General features: G+C 37.1%; 1 protein-coding gene and 1 pseudogene across 2 annotated transcripts in view; one reads left to right on the top strand and one right to left on the bottom strand.

Moving 5' to 3' along the window:
• The window catches only part of TLK1 (tousled like kinase 1), a 173,422-nt gene that overhangs the window by 13,302 nt on the left and 142,977 nt on the right, over positions 1 to 17,143 (top strand). The window lies entirely within an intron of this gene.
• Positions 1,331 to 1,426, bottom strand: LOC129032300 (small nucleolar RNA U13; annotated as a pseudogene).

The raw sequence follows: 17,143 nt of genomic DNA, 5'->3' as shown, positions 1-17,143 counted from the left end.
CAGCAATTTAGGATATCATTTGAAATCTACATCTGTGAGCTACAGTTCTTCAATAGGCTGGAGAAACAGACCATCTAAGTCAAGCATGCTGTGGCTATAAGGAACATTTATTCAGATGGTATTTGGTCTCTATTCTTTGCCACATAAACAGAGAGGAAAACATTTAAATTCTAAAGTATCATTATATCCACACATAATAGTGATAGTTAAAATATAAGCCAGGTGCAGTGGAGCATGCCTGTAGTCCCAGCTACTTGGGAGGCTGAGGCAGGAGGATCATTTGAGCCCAGAAGTTGAAAGGCTGTACTGTGCTATGATCACAACTGTGAATTACTTTTTGTTTTTTACATTTCAAAGATTTGGCTTACTGGGCAAAGGGGGTGAGTATTTTTATGTCATTTAATCTCTATTGTCACTGTTGTTTTCTTAGTGGGATAACTGGGATTTTCGTCTATTGTTCTCTGAGATGAATCGGTTGTCAGAGCTGTAGAGTTTTATAGAAACCTTATTGGCATAGTTTGTTCATTCAGCAAGTATTTTTGGACCTGAAGCCTAGTAATGAGGAAACAAAGATAAATACAATGAAGTTAGTTCTTGCTTTCTAGGAGCTTGGTCACAGTCTAGTGAGGAAGGATAATTTCTAACATTTAATTTATACTTTTGAAGAACACTTTGTGGGTTAGATAAAACAACCCGAGTTGCCAGTTTTCAGCTTCTGAGATAAGCTATATCAAGGTGTTATATTCATTGGCCATTTGGTTGCTAGAAATTAGCTTAAGCAAAACAGATTTATTAGTAGTAGAAGGTTATAGAGCTGGATATCCCTTAGACCCCCAGTTAGGCCTTAAGGAGGCCTACTGAAGTAGAAACTGGAAATTCAGGAATCACAATAGCATTGTTTTCTTGTGGATCATTGAGCAACTGTTTCCAGTACTGTGAAATAAAGTTTTCTAAAAAGGATAAGTGGGAAGGAAGGAAATTGTATTTCTGCCACAGAGGTTATGAACAAAGTACTCCCTAGAGAAGGGAGTTACACAGTTTTCCTCCAGTTTAACTGCTGTTAAATGGTATCTTGTTTCAGTTGGTATGTCTTGATTGGTAGTGAGATTGAACTTAATATTTTTATCAAGAGCCCAAAGCCAATTTTTCTTGACGTCTGTATCTTAGACATGAGAATATATGGTAATGATGTTAATTCTTGTTACATTTGATGAAACTGTTTCCACCATTATATTTTTTCTTTTATATATTTGAATATTTTCCATTGTATAAAGTTTTACGCTTTTATTGAATTCAATACCAGTTTTTCTTTATATTTTATTTATTTTCTTGTCAGATGGGTCATATGCCGATGTCATAACAAGGTTTGAGAGGCACCTCTTGTGTGTGAGCACCCAGTCATCACACTTAAGAACTACAAAAGGGTCACATTCTTACAGAGTCTCACTCTGTTGTCCCAGCTGGAGTATAGTGGCACAATCATAGCTCACTGCAGCCTGGAACTCCCGGGCTCAAGTGATCTTCCCACCTCTGCCTCCTAAATAGCTAGGACTACAGGCACACTTCAGCATGACTGGCTCTTTATGATACTTTAAGGGGTATAAGTCTTTAAAAGTTACTGCTTTCTGAAGTTCAAGTACTCTAATTTTAGTGTGATTCAACTGATTTTATTTCTAAATTGTATAGATATTTTATCTTTCATATTGAAGCATAACACATACAGAAAAGGCACACAAAGTAGTGCTCAGTAAGTTATTATAAACTCTGACCTGTGTAATGACCACTGAGACAAGAAATAGAATATTGCCAGCACTTCAGACACTCTCCTTCCCCATCAGTCACTACCTTCTCCATGCTCCCCAAAGTAACCATTATTCTGATTTAGTTATGCCTGTTTTTGAGTTTTATATAAATGGATCCACGCAGTATATATTTTGTATCTAGATACTTTTGCCCCACATATTATTTGTAAGATTCATCCACATTATTTTCTGAAACTGTAATTTTCATTGCACTATAATATTACTTTGTGTGAGTGTACTACATTTTATACTTTGTTGATTGACATTTGGATTGTTTCCACTTGACAAAATATTAATAATGGTATTATGAACACGTTTATACCTGTCTCTTCATACATTATATTTGTTTTTTGTTTTCTTTTTTTTGAGACAGAGTCTCATCCTGTTGCCCAGTCTTGAGTGCTATGGCACAGTCTTGGCTCACTGCAGCCTCCGCTTCCCGGGTTCAAATGATTCTCCTGCCTCAGCCTCCTGAGTAGCTGGGATTACAGGTGCCCGCCACCATGCCCAGCTAATTTTTGTATTTTTAGTAGAGACAGGGTTTCACCATGTTGACCAGGCTGGCCTTGAACTCCTGACCTCGTGATCCACCTGCCTTGGCCTCCCAAAGTGCTGGGATTACAGGTGTGAACCACTGTGCCCGGCCTTTATTTTTTTTTATTTTTATTTTTTGTGGTCGGTGTCTTGCTCTGTCGCAGTGGTGTGATCTCGGCTCACTGCAACCTCCGCCTCCTGGATTCAAATGATTCTCCTGCCTCAGCCTTCCCAGTAGCTAGGACTACATGCGTGCGTCTCCACGCTTGGCTAATCTTTGTATTTTTGTTAGAGACGGGTTTCACCATGTTGGCCAGGCTGGTCTCGAACTCCTGGCCTCAAGTCATCTGCCCATCTTGGCTTCCTAAAGTGCTGGGATTATAGGTGTGAGCCACCATGCCTGGCTGTAAGATGGTATCTGTGTGGTTTTAATTTTTTATTTCCCTGATGACTAAGGATGTTTACCATTTTTTCATAAAGTTTATTGGCCTTTTCGTTATCCTTTGTGAAGTGCTTGTTCAAATCTTTTGTTCATTTGTCTTTTGTGTTTGTCTTTTAAAAAGCATATTTGAAGGCATTCTTTTTGTATTTTGGATGAGAAGTCTTATTTTTTATTAAAACTTTTTCCTCCTATTCTGTGGCCTGCTTTTGTCTTCTCTTTATGGTATTTAAGAAGCCTTTTCTTATCTCAAGTTCGTAAAAATGTTTTCCTATATTTTCTGTTTTTAATATAGGCATTATAGCTGTAAGTTTCCCTCTAAGCACTGATTTAGTTCATTCCGTAAGTTTTGTTATGTTGCCTTTTTGTTTTTATTCATCTCAAGTATTTTCTAATTTTTCTTTTTATTTCATTTGACCCATTTATTTAGGAATATGTTAATTTCTGCATATTTGTGAATTTCTCGTTTTTTTTTCTGTTACGGAGTTCTAATTTAATTCTGTTGTGGTCAGAGAACATACTTTGTATCCTTTTTGTCCTTTTCAGTTTGTTGATGCTTGTTTTATGGTCTAGCATAGATCATCTATCCTGGAGAATGTTCCATGTGTGCTTTTTTAGAAAAATGTGTATTGTGTTGTTGGGCAGAATGTTCTCTAGCTGTCTTTTCCACCTAGTTGATTATAGTGTTTGTTTTCTGTTTCCTTATTGATCTTCTGCCTAGTTGTTCTATTCATTGTTGAAAGTGGGCCATTTAATTCTTCCAACTATTGTTCTTGGCTTGTCTATTTCTCCCTTTAATTCTGTCAGTTTTGCTTCATGTAATTTGGGGCTCTGTCATAAAGTGCAAATGATTATAATTGTTCTGTCTTCCTAATAAATTGACCCTTAATTGTTCTAAAATGTTTCTCTTGACCTCTCAAAACATCAAACAGTTTTTAAAAGTTTGTCTGATACCAGTATATTCATGTCAGCTCTTTTGCATGGTATGTTTTTTTCCATCCATTTACTCTTATCCTGTCCCATTTGTATTTTTGAGTCTAAAATATGTCTTAAGTAGACAGCATTTAATTGGATCTTATTCTTTTAAAACCCAAGCTGGTAATCTCTGCCTCTTGAGTGTATTATTTAATCCATTCACATTTAGTGTTACTGATAGGGTTTTATTTGTCTGCCACTTTCTGTTTTGTTTTCTATAGGTCTCATTTCTCTTTTGTCCTCTTTCCCTCCTCTACTGCTGTCTTTTGCATTACATGAGTATTTCCCAGTGTAACATTTTAATTTCTTTAATCATTTTAAAACTATATTTGAATTACTAGTGATTACTATAGGATTTACATTTATATATCTTAGCTTATCAGAGTCTACTTCATAGCTGCATTAATTCCTGCAATATATAGAAACTTTAGTCCTGTATAGCTCTACTATTCCATCTCCCCCCCCCCCTTTTTTTTTTTTTTGGAGATAGAGTCCCACTCTTCTGCCCAGTCTGTAGTGCAGTGGTGTGATCTTGGCTCACTGCAACCTCTGCCTCCTGGGTTCAAACAATTCTCATGCCTCAGCCTCCCGAGTAGGTAGGATTACAGGCATGTGCCACCACACCCAGCTAATTTTTTGTATTTTAGTAGAGATGGGGTTTCATTGTGTTGACTGGGCTGGTATTGAATTCCTGACCTCAAGTGATCCTCCCACCTTGGCCTCCCAAATATATCTTTTGATGAAACTGAGATAAGGAAAATACATACATTTTATAGTTTTTGTACTAGCCTTACTTGTCTATTCATTTACCATTTGATATCATTTCCTTACTTTCAGTAAAGTTTGTCACTACTGACCCCTTTGTCCATTCATGCATTCATTCATTCATTCATTTATTTAGAGACAGAGTCTCGCTTTGTTGCCCAGGCTGGAGTAGTGGCATGATCTTGGCTCACTGCAACCTCTGTCTCTGGGTTCAAGTGATTCTGGGTTCAAGCAAATCCCTCCGGAGTAGCTGGGATTACAGGTGTGAGCCACTGTAAATGCTCAGCCCTGATTTCTGATTTGACTCCACTGTAGTAAGATTTAAATCCCTAAGACTTAAGTTCTTGGAAATTTGAGACTTGCTTTATGGTTCAACATATGGTCTTTTTGGGTAAACATTCCTTGTGTACAACAACAGAATATTTATAGGCTACAGTTGTTAGATGTGGTGTAATATGTTCTATCAAGTTTGTTTCTGTTTCAGATTGTTACTGCTTTTGTATTTGTTTGCTACTATTCAGACAAAGATTTGTTAAAATATCCCCAAATGATTATAACATTTGTCTGTTTCTCTGTTTAATTTGTCAGTTTTTGTTTTATATATTTTGATTATGTTAAAGTGCTGACAAGTCAAGGTTTTTTTAAATCTACCTGGTGAATCAAACTTTTTATTATTGTGACATGTCCCTCTTTATCTCAGTATTGCATTTTACCTTGTAGTGTTCTTAATCTAGTGTTAAGACAGATACACTAACTTTCATTTGGCATTTGCATGCTACAGCTTTTTCCATTCTTTCAGCTTTCGAGTTTTAGCCATATCTTGTAAGTTGCATATATTAGTTTAAAAAGACTAGTTTGACTATGTTTGTTCTTTAATTGGAACATTTAGTACATTTACATTTAATATACTTGCTGATATATTTAGGTTTAAATTGATATTCCTAATAAATGATTTCTGTTTATCCTGTTTGAACTTTCTCTTATTCTCTTTTTCTGCTGCTTTTGGGGTTATTGTTATTTTTTGTTCCAAATACCCCCCACCCCCCAACTTGGCTTAATAGTTAGACCATCTTTTTTTAAATTTGTTTTTAATATTTATCCTAGAGATTACAATATACCTCCTTTCTGTGTTAAAGTGTGATATAAGTTAGCACTTTTTTCTCTTTCTGGTCAGTGCAGCAATGTTAGAAAACATTAATTGTACATTTCCCTCTCCAGAATTATATACTATTGCCAGATAGTTTAGTTCTCTGATATTTTAACTCCCCACAAGATATTATCATTAGTGTTTTATTCAGTAATTATACATTTAAATTTGTTTATATACTCAGTTTTTTTCTTCAATCTTTAACGCATTTCCTGGCTTCTAGCTGGGTTGATTTTCTCTCTCTGAAAATACTCTCTGTTTTTTTTTTCTCTATTTGGGCCTATCTGTTGAGGAATTCTTTTTTGCTTATCTGATAATGCCTTTTTTTCATTTTTATTCTTGAAGGGATTTTTTTGGGGGGAGGAAGCTGGATACAGAAATCTTGGTTGGCAGTTTTTTTCATTTGTCATATTGCAGCTATGCACAGTGAGTGCCCTTGAGACCTGGTTTCCAGAGTTTCTGTTGAGAAGTCAACTATCAGTCTTATTGTTGCTCCTTTGACTGTAATCTAGCTTGTAGATCTCTGGTCACTTTTTGTTTTTTGTCGGAGTGGGGGTGTTTATATTTAGTTTTCAGCAGTTTTACTGTGATATGTCTAGGTGTGATCTTTTATTTGTTCAGCTTGGTGTTTGTAGGACTTCTTGTATATGTGATGTAGGACTCCACTGCCCAGTGCCAGCCACTAGCTGCATGTAACTATTGATACCAATTAACATTTAAAAAGTTAAAAATTCAATTCCTCACATTTTAAGTTCTCAGTAGCCAAATGTTTCTATTAGTTACTGTATTGGCAGATGGAGGACATTTCCATCATTCTATCAATAGAATAGAAAGTTCTGTTGCATAGGACTGATGAGCGCGTTCGTCAGTTTTGGAAAATTCTCAGACTTTATCACTTCAGATAGTGCTTCTGTTTTGTCATCTTCTTTCCTCCTGGTACTCCAGTTATACATGTATTAAACATTCTTAAATTTGTCCTATGTTTCTTACATCCTTTTTTGTATGTTTTATCTTTTTATTCCTGTGCGCATTTTTAAAGATATATTTTTCTGACCAATCTTCCAGTTCATTAATTCTCTTAGGCTGTGTCTAATATGCCATCAGACTCATACACCGAGTTCTTTAATTTAGTTTATTTTACTTTTTGGTTCTAGAATTTCAATTTTATTCTCTTTAGTTTCAGGTTTTCTGCTAAAGTTCTCAGTCTTACTACTCAGCATACTTATTTGAGAGTCTGTGTCTGATAATTTAATTATCTAGATCCCTTTGGGTCTTGTTCCATGTTTCATTTGCATTTTATTTGTGTTATTTTCTTGGATTTCTGGTTATTTTTTATTGTGTATGAGACATTTGATGTGAAAAACTATAAAAATAATTTGAGGCCTAGAATAATGGTAGTCTTCCATGACATAAAATTTACGTTTAATTTTGACAGAAATATAGGGGTCCTATAAATCTGCTTTTCTTAATTCACTTTTAAGGATTGAGATTATTTGAAGCTGGGCTTTAATTGTATTTCTTTTGCTCTGAGGTTGAGATCCCAACCCAGAGTTTGGGGGAGGCTCAGGGTCTCATTTTTGTCTGGCTAACCCAGTGAGGCTGTCAGATGTTTTGCTTAGCTTTCCAGCCTCACAGTCACTGCTTAAATCAGCAGATGCCTGTAGGGGAGAAGAAACCTGGTATACCAGACTCACTTCTGGGAACTTAGTGAATTCTGGCCCCCTTTTCTTTACTGCCTGATCTCTAGAAGTAGAGTTTTCTTTTTTTAAACTTAGTTCAACTTTTCAAGTTTCTTCAGCCAGAAGATTGGTTTGATGACCTGATCACCATTACTGGAAGGAGAAAGTCCTTGTTTGCTTTTATTTTTAATACTTTAATTGGCTTTGAAATTTTGGGTGAATTTGCATCTTTTTCTCCTCTTAACCACGCTCTTCTTCTCTCACTTTTTTTTATCTTTTGTTTAAATTATCAATTGGTTATATCAGGTCCACAACACCAGGGCTGCATACCCCTACTGGTCGCTGGCCTGTGAGGAATGAGCCACACAGCGGGAGGTGAGCAGCAGGCCAGTGAGTATTCCCGCCTGAGCTCCACCTCCTATCAGATCATCCGTGGCATTAGATTCTCAGAGGAGCGTGGACCCTATTGTGAACTGCACATGCGAGGGGTCTAGGTCGCTTGCTCCTTATGAGAATCTAACTAATGCCTGATGATTTGAGGTGTAACAGTTTCATCTGAAACCATCTCCACTCCACCCCACCCCACCCCACCCCACCCCTGGTCCATGGAAAAATTGTCTTCCATGAAACTGGCCACTGGTGCCAAAAAGGTTGGGGACCACTGGGTTATATACAGAGTTTGAATAGGACCAACTTGTGGAGCAGTTAGCCATTTGAAATTGTAGGTTTAATTGGAAGCAGAACTATTTTTGCCTTTGGTGCCTTGAAGATAACCGGTTTTTTTGTTGTTGTTTGTTTGTTTGTTTTTGAGACAGAGTCTCACTCTGTTGCCCAGGCTGGAGTGCAGTGGTGGGATCTCGGTTCACTGCAACCTCTGCCTCCCAGATTCAAGCGATTCTCATGCCTCAGCCTCCCGAGTTAGCTGGGACTTGTGTGCCACCACACCCGGCTAATTTTTGAATTTTTAGTAAAGACATGGTTTCGCCTTGTCCAGGCTGGTCTCAAACCCCTGACCTCGGGAGATCTGCCCGCCCCTGCCTCCCAAAGTGCTGGGGTTACAGGCGTGAGCCACCATGCCCAGCCAAATTACTGTTATTTTAAAAGTTTTTTTGGCAACCAGCTAGTACCAATGTAAGTTAAGTTTGGATTCAAATAAAATCTTCAGAGCATTACAATATATTTTTAAAAGACAGCTCTTCATGAAATAACATTATATATAATATGTGTGTGTGTATATATATATATATCTCCTGTTCCTTTAATGCTGGGTATTTTCTCAGCTCTGTACTCAGTTCTTTGTCCTGTGAGTAAAAATGTGATACACATCTTTAGTCACTTTGCTTCTTTTAAATTATAACCCTTTGAGCAGTAGTTTAATCTAAAAAATGTTTTAGCTTTCGAAACAGACTTTTAGAGTTGCTCATACAGTATAACACCCTTTATGCCTTTGGAAAATTTCATCTTATGTATTGTAGTTACTGTTTCAATTTATTGATTAGTCAAAAAATATGAATGTCTTTATGGATGTTACTGTATTGTACGAGTTGTAACTTTAGAGTGCCACTAGCAACAAACATACGAACCAGTTTAATGGAAATATTACTGGTCTCATAGTATTTTTAGGAAGTGTTCGGTTGTTAAGTAAGGGTGGTATTACATGTTATTTTACTTACCACATATATTTGATTACCAAGAGATTAAGCAGTTTTCCACGTGTTTATTACTGTTTCTATTTGTGACTTGTTTTAAAAATTAAAACAGTCTTAAATCTCATCTTGGACTTGTTACTCCTGCTCATCACTGCCAAGGCTTACTACAGTATTTATAAACTACAAGGAGTGTGATAGTTTTTGTGTTAAGATTACTTAAATTTCTTTGGACTAATTTTCTTCTCTAGCTTGAGAAAAAAATGATTGGGATTTTTAAGAGGGATTACATTATTTCATACTGTCCTCCAAATGCTGCCATCTGAAATTTGAAGGTTTGCAGTATTTTTTAGATAAGTATACCTTGGTATGGTAGCCTCTTTGTTAGGATCAATTTATAGTAGTTATCTACTCTCTATTTGCTATTATAAAGTCAAAATAAATATATTAAATATGTCATTTTAAGTATATTGGTATTTAGCAAATTCTATTCTTCCTTAAATTTTATCTTAATAAGTTAACTGGCTAAAACAAACGTACATGGCCAGTTAGAACACTGTCTAAAACTTCTTGATATAAGCAAGCATTTTAGTTATCTTTGAAAGCTCACACGATAAATTACAACCCCTATCTCTACCCCCTTGAGCTTGCTTTTAAGAAAGTGATAAAAGTGATGCAAACTTTTTATCATTAGTTCTCAATAATTTTATTGTGTAATTTAACTTTTATAGGGTGCCTTTTCTAAATTTGTATGAAGTAAAAATAACTTTCAGTCCAGTTATTTGAGAAGACAAAACTGTATAACTGAATAGTTGTATAAATCCTATGTTTATTAAGAGTGCTCAAAGAGCTTAATAACTAATGAAAGTTTATCTTTTTTTTTTTTTTTTTTGAGTCAGAGTCTCACTCTGTCACCCAGGCTGTAGTGCAGTGGCGCGATCTCGGCTAACTGCAACCTTCACCTCCTGGGTTCAAGCATTTCTCCTGCCTCAGCCTCCCGAGTAGCTGGGACTACAGGCACACGCTGCCACACCCGGCTAATTTTTTGTATTTTAGTAGAGACGGGGTTTCACCATGTTGCCCAGGTTGGTCGCGAACTCCTGAGCTCAGGCAATCTGCCTGCGTTAGCCTCCCAAAGTGTTAGGATTACAGACGTGAGCCACTGCACCTGGCTGAAAGTTTATTTTAAAACTGAGGCTTACTCCAGATACTAAAGACATTAAACAAGGCATGTGTGCATGCACCTGGGTGTATATGTAGATGGCTTGGGGGTAGAAATAAAATAAAAAGCCACAGAAAAGGCTATGGCTTTTTATTTTTTAAAAAAACCACTTCATTGAATCAACATTTTAATTTGTTGATATTCTTTTTTGAATTTACTTCATTTTATTTCTGCTCTGCATCTAATTCCTTATTTTGGGATAAGATACAGAGCATAAGTCAGGAAACTTTTTTTTTTTCGAGACAGGGTCTCACTCTGTCACCCAGCCTGGAGTACAGTGGCGTGATCTCAGCTCATTGCAGCCTTGACCTCCAAGCCTCAAGCAATCCTCTCACCTTGCCTGGCTAATTTTTATATTTTTTGTAGAGGTGGGTTTCACCATGTTACTCAGACTGTTTTTGAATTCCTGAGCTCAAGGAATCCACCAGTCTTGGCTTCCCAAAGTGCTGGGATTACAAGTGTGAGCCACCACACCTGGCCTAAACTGTTTTAAGAGAGTTGTCACAACTATGACAGCTGCTTGTGTTTGTGTGGTGAAGTGCGGCCATAGACAATATGCTAACAAGTGGGATGACTGTGTTCATTAAAACCTTACTATGGACACTGATATTTGAATTTCATGTTGATTTTACTAATCACAAAGTAGTCTTTTGATTTTTTTACCTTATAATATTTAACAGGGTAGTCACTGCTGCCCATCCTTGTATAGAGTAACTTTCCTTGAGGAAGTTCAACCCTTCTACTTACCCAGCTATCCAGGTAGTTTTTGAAAGTTTTAAGTTAAAGAGCAGATGTTTTTCTGACTTTTCATAGATCAAGAAAAGTCAGGGACCAAAATTGTTAGCTCTGTACATATGCAAACATTTTTAGCCATTTTTTTTTTCAAAATTGTAATTGTGGTTAAAAAACACACGACAAAAAATGTACCATCTTAGCCTTTTCTTTTCCTTTCCTGTCCTGTCCTGTCCTTTTTTGAGACAGCGTCTCACTCTGTCACCCAGGCTGGAGTGCAGTGGTGCAACCTCTGCCTCCCAGATTCACTTGCCTCAGCCTCTGAAGAAGTTTGAATTACAGGCATGTGCCAGCATGCCTGGCTACATCTTAGCCATTTCTAGGTCAGTAGTGTTAAGTGTATGCCTGTTGTTGTGCAGCTAATCTCCACAATGTTTCCATTTTGTCAAACTGTAACTTTATACCCATTAAACAACTTTCTAATTCCCCTCTGCCCCTAGGCCCCGGCAACCACTATTCTACTTTCTGTCTCTGTAAGTTTCACTACTCTAGATACCTCACAGAACTGGAATCATATAGTATTTGTCATTTTGTGTCTGACTTATTTCCCTCAACATAATGTCTTCAAGGTTCATCCATATTGTGTCATGTTTCAGTGTTTCCTTCCTTTTTAAGGCTGAATAATATTCCATAGTACGTGTGTACCACATTTTGTTTATCCATTCATCTTTTGATTGGACATGGGTTGCTTCCACTTCTTCGGTATCGTAAGTAGTGCTGCTATGAACATGGGTGTGCAGCTATGTCTTTAAGATCCTGCTTTCTGTTTTCTATCTAGCTGTACCATTTTACATTCCTACCGACAGTACACAAGGGTTCCCATTTTTCCACAATCCTTGACAACACTTTTTTTCAGTGTTTTTGATGGTAGCCATTCTAATAGGTGTGAGGTGATATCTCATTGTATTTTTTTATTTACATTTTCCTAATAATTAGTGGTGTTGAGTATCTTTTTCTTTTTTTCTTGTCGCCCACACTGGAGTGCAGTGGCGCGACCTCGGCTCACTGTAGCCTCTGCCTCCCGGGTTCAAGCAATTCTCCTGCCTCTACCTCTGGAGTAGCTGGGATTACGGGTGCCCACCACCACTCCTGGCTAATTTTTTACATTTTTAGTAGAGATGGGGTTTCACCATGTTGGCCAGGCTGGTCTCGAAATCCTGACCTCAGGTGATCCACCCTCCTCGGCCTCCCAAAGTGCTGGGGTTATAGGCATGAACCACCGTGCCTGGCCATCTTTTTCTTTTTTAAGAGATAGGATCTTGTTACATTGCCCAGGCTGGCCCCAAACTCCTGAGCTCAAATGATCCTCCCACCTCAGCCTCCAGACACTATGCCTAGCTCAGTTAATATTTTTAACTGGCAAATCATAATTGTATACATTTATGGGGTACAGTGTCATGTTTTGATATATACACACACACACACACACGCACATAATGTGGAATGATTAAACCAAGCTAATTAACATATCGGTCACCTCCTTTAATTTTTCCAGCAAGACATTTGAAATTTATTCTTTTAGCTGTTTTGAAATACATGTCATATATCGTTATTAACTGTAGTCACCCTGCTGTGCGATGGATCTCAAAAACTTATTTTTTCTGTCTAACTCAAACTTTGTATCCTTTGACCAACATTTCTTCATTTCTCCCAGCCCCTGGTAACCACTATTCTTTCTGTTTTTGTGAGTTCAAATTTTTTAGATTCCACATGTAAGTGAGATTATGTGGTATTTGTCTTTCTGTGCCTGGCTTATTTTACTTTGTCCTCTAAGTTCATCCATGTTGTTTCAAATGACAGGATTTCCTTCTTTTTTAAGACTGAATAGGCCCGGCTCAGTGGCACATGCCTGTAATCCTAGCACTTTGGGAGGCTCAGGTGGAAGGATTGCTTGAGCTCCACCTCAAGCACCCTTTGAGGTGTGAGCTGTGATGGCACTACTGCTCGCCAGCCTGGGCGACAGAGCAAGACCCTGTCTCAAAAAAAAAAAAAAAAAAAAAGGCCAAATAGTATTACATTGTATATATACCACATATTTTTTTTCCTATTCATCTGTTGATGGACATTTAGGTTGATTCTGTATCTTGGCTATTGTGAATAGTGCTGCAGTGAACATGGGAGTGCAGATATCTGATTGACATAATGATTTCAGTTTCTTTGGATATATAGAAATGGGATTGCTGGATGTGAGCATCTTTTCATTTGTTGGCCATTTATGTATCATCTCTGGAGAAATGCCTGTTCAGATTCTTTGCCCAATCATTAGTCAAGTTGTTAGCCAACTATATTTTAATAATACTTTCTTTTCTCTCTTGCAGTGTGTCACAAGTACAATTAAATAACAAATTAACATAATTTAATCCTTACTTACAAAGGTAATATATTGCAAGAATGAGGGGAACAGTAAGGGAAATTTCTGATTTGCTAAATGCCAGTCTAATAGAGAAGCTGACCATTCCATAATTGTTTTTAAAGTACATGAACAGCAATCTGAGAGGATGAAATATATATATAATGTGACTAAAAATATATGGGATTGATTTTTATGTGTCATATAGAATTAATCACACCTTGCCTATTATTATAATCAAATTGTCTGTTAAGCAGATAAATTTAGAGAACTGTTATGCTGCATGGCATTTAGGTTTACATGGTGAGGAAGAAAAAAACTTGAAATGATTTTGGCTGGGCACATAACAATGAATTTTATGGATAAAAAAAATCAGCCAGGTATGGTGACGCATCTCTGTAGTCCCCAGCTACTTGGGAGAAGGTGGGAGGATTGCTTGAGCCGGAGATAGAGGCTGCAGTAAGCTGCGATCATGCCACTGCACTCCAGCCTGGGTGACACCCTGACACCATCACAATGTATATGAAACATAAATAAATTTTATGTTTAGACTTGGGTCCCATCCCCCACATACCTCATTATGTACACGCAAATATTTAAAAAAAAAATCAGAAGTCTGAAACATGTTGCTCCTGGACATTTTGGATAAGGGATACTCAACCTGTATTCATCATTGTTCATAGTTAGACACTATGAACTACCAGTGTCTAAAGCCAGAAAGAAACCATTCCCTTTTCTTTTTTTAAAAAAGCTTATTTTCTATTATTTAGACAGGGTTTCACTCTGTCTCCCTCCCAGGCTGAAGTGCCGTGGTACAGTCTCAGCTCACTGCAACCTCTGCCTCCTGTATTCAGGTGGTTCTCGTGCCTCAGCCTTCGGAATAGCTGGGATTACAGGCACCTGCCACCATGCCCGGCTAATTTTTTTGTATTTTTAGTAGAGACAGGGTTTCCCCTTGTTGGCCAGGCTGGTCTGGAACTCCTGACCTCAAGTGATCCACCTGCCTCAGCCTTCCAAAGTGCTGGGATTACAGACATGAGCCTGCGCCTGAATTCAGTCTGTCACCAAATCTTGTTGTTTTTTGTCTCTTAGATATTTTTCTGATCTGTCACTGTTCTAGTTTAGGCTCCTATTTTCTCTTAACCTGGATGGCTGCCTAACATGTCTCCTCTATGTTTCCCCTCTGGAATCTACTGTTAGGCAAAAAGGCAGAAGCTATAGTACTTGACAAGTAACAATGTTTAATTTTCAACTTGACTAAAGTAGCTCAGCTTGTGTCCCTTTTATTTTTATTATTATATGGTTTTACATATTGAGCTCCAAGAAATTATAATTCCTTGGTTTTTAAATAAGATCTGTAAGAGGAGTTTAATCCATATTTAGTGTTGTGTTAATCTTCAAGCCAGTAAGTTAGACATTTATTCTCATTTTACAAATAAAGAAATCGTTGCTGAGAGTTAACTGTGTGGTGGAGTTGCGATTTAGGTTTAGTGTTTTGTTTTGTTTTTTGAGACAGTGTCTCACTTTGTTCCCTAGGCTGGAATGCAGTGGCGTGTTCATAGCTCACTGCAGCCTTGATCTCTGGGGTCAAGGGATTCTCCCACCTCAATCTCTTGAGTAGTTGGGATCACCACACCCAGCTAATTTTTGATGTTTTGTTGAGATGAGGTCTTACTATATGGCCCAAGCTGATCTTGAACTCGGAAGCAGTAGCACCTGGCTAACAGCCATCAGTATTAAACACAAAAGTTTAAGTGTCCCTTTTAGGCTTTTAATTATCTTAGAAAACAGCTATTTGTAAAGAAATTTAAAAAACTTTTACTAAAATACCACTACGCGGTATTATTAGAGTACTAACATTAATATGCAGTGAACTTATACAAATATATAAGTTTATAATTTATCTGAAACTTGGGGGGTTAAGTGTAACTTTATGAGTTTCTGGATATATGACTACTGTTGATATGATTTAGCTGTGTCCCCATCCAAATCTCATCTTGAATTGTAGTTCCCATAATCTCCATGTGTCCTGGAAGGGACTCGGTGGGAAGTGACTGGATCATGGGGGCACCTTCCTGCATGCTGGGTCTCCTCCTGATAGTGAGTTCTCACAAGATGTAATGATTTTATAAGTGTCTGGCATTTCTCCTGCTTGCACTCATTCTCTCTCCTGCTGCCCTGTGAAGAGGTGCCTTTGGCCCTGATTGTAAGTTTCCTGAGGCTTCCTCAGACATGAAGAACTGTGAGTCAATTAAACCTCTTTTCTTTATAATTACCCAGTCTCAGGTATTTCTTCATAGCAGTGTGAGAACGTACTAATACAATGGTAAAGAAAAACAAACCCAAACTGAGAATTGGATGGATGGAGATTTTATGTAAGATCTTTCATTTAGCAATATGTCAGCTAGTGATAAATATATCATGTGATGAACTTTCAGGATTTTGTACACATTTTCATAATTGTAAATGTAAAAGCATCTTTGAATGCCAGGGGCTATCACTGTATAAAATGTAATCTCAATTGCTGGAAAAAAAAAGTATGTGGAAAAAAAGACTGAAGGAAAATAAGCCAATGTTGACATTGGTTGTCTTTGGGTGGTAGGACTATGAGTGGGATTTTTTTGGCTCTAATTTTTTGCATTTTTTCATTTTTCTTTACCATGCATTCATGACTAAGGGTAAAAAGGGAAAGAAGTGAAATTGCTTCTTTCCTGACAGTTTTTTAGGAAAATATCCTTTTGTTCATAAGGCAAATAAATTGTCTTGGGGAAGAAATATGAAGAAATATGAAGTCAGAAATATTATAATTGAAAGAAGTGTTGATATAAGTCAGTATTTTTAAGTGACTATTTGCTGGAAAACTATGGTGTTAATCTGAGGCCAACCAGGTATATGACTATAGGACTTTGCATCTGCCACTCTGTTTTGGCAGCTTTTAGAGTAATACAAAAAAGATACGAGAATGATGTGACCTACAATTTATTTGAATCACTAAATACTGTCCAAAAATGGCAGTTACAGTAATTTGTGAGGACACTAGGGGATCTGATTATATCATAGGCCATTTTGGTCATTGAGTATTAGGTTGAACCAATCTATTTTATAGATTAAAAATGGTTGAGTGTCTGTAACTTCCTGTGATTTAACCTGTTAAAAATAGTACTTTTTCATCCTTCATTCAAATTTGATTTCCTTAGCTTGTATTATATACATATCTCTGTATCTATCTATATATCTCTGTATCTCTCTCTATATATAGATATATAGATCTCTGTATCTATCTATATATATAGATACAAAGATATATAGGTATCTAAGTTTACAGGTTGGTGTGTCCATTAAGGTTGCAGATAAAAGAAATTATTATTAGAATCTTAAAATTTCGATTTTGGGGTGATTTGGTCATTGGAAATATGTCTTTCTAGAGGACCATTATGACCTTAATGTGGATTATGTGCTAATTTATGTATCTGGATCCCAAAGTTGGCATTCCCTGGAGTCTTGATAGCACATTAGAGTTGGGAGTGATGGTTAAACATTGTTTTAGTTTTCATCAAGCAGGATAACTCAACATGTCTACGTGGACATGTAGAGCAGGTAGGAGCCCTATCCTACGTAGGCTAGCCTGTTTCATTGGAAATCTGGTGGATAAAATTTATTTATTTTTGTTCCTTATTTGAAAGTTTAGGCTAGGTGAGTAGAAAGTAAGTGAGTAGATAGGAATGCTAATATGTTCCTTCTGTTGCTTTCTCTTCTCACGTGATTTACTTTGCATGCATTTTTGGGCAAGTT

This window comes from Pongo pygmaeus, chromosome 11, assembly GCF_028885625.2.
Source record: "Pongo pygmaeus isolate AG05252 chromosome 11, NHGRI_mPonPyg2-v2.0_pri, whole genome shotgun sequence".
NCBI classification, from domain to species: domain Eukaryota; kingdom Metazoa; phylum Chordata; class Mammalia; order Primates; family Hominidae; genus Pongo; species Pongo pygmaeus.
This window is presented reverse-complemented; position numbering and strand designations above follow the sequence as displayed.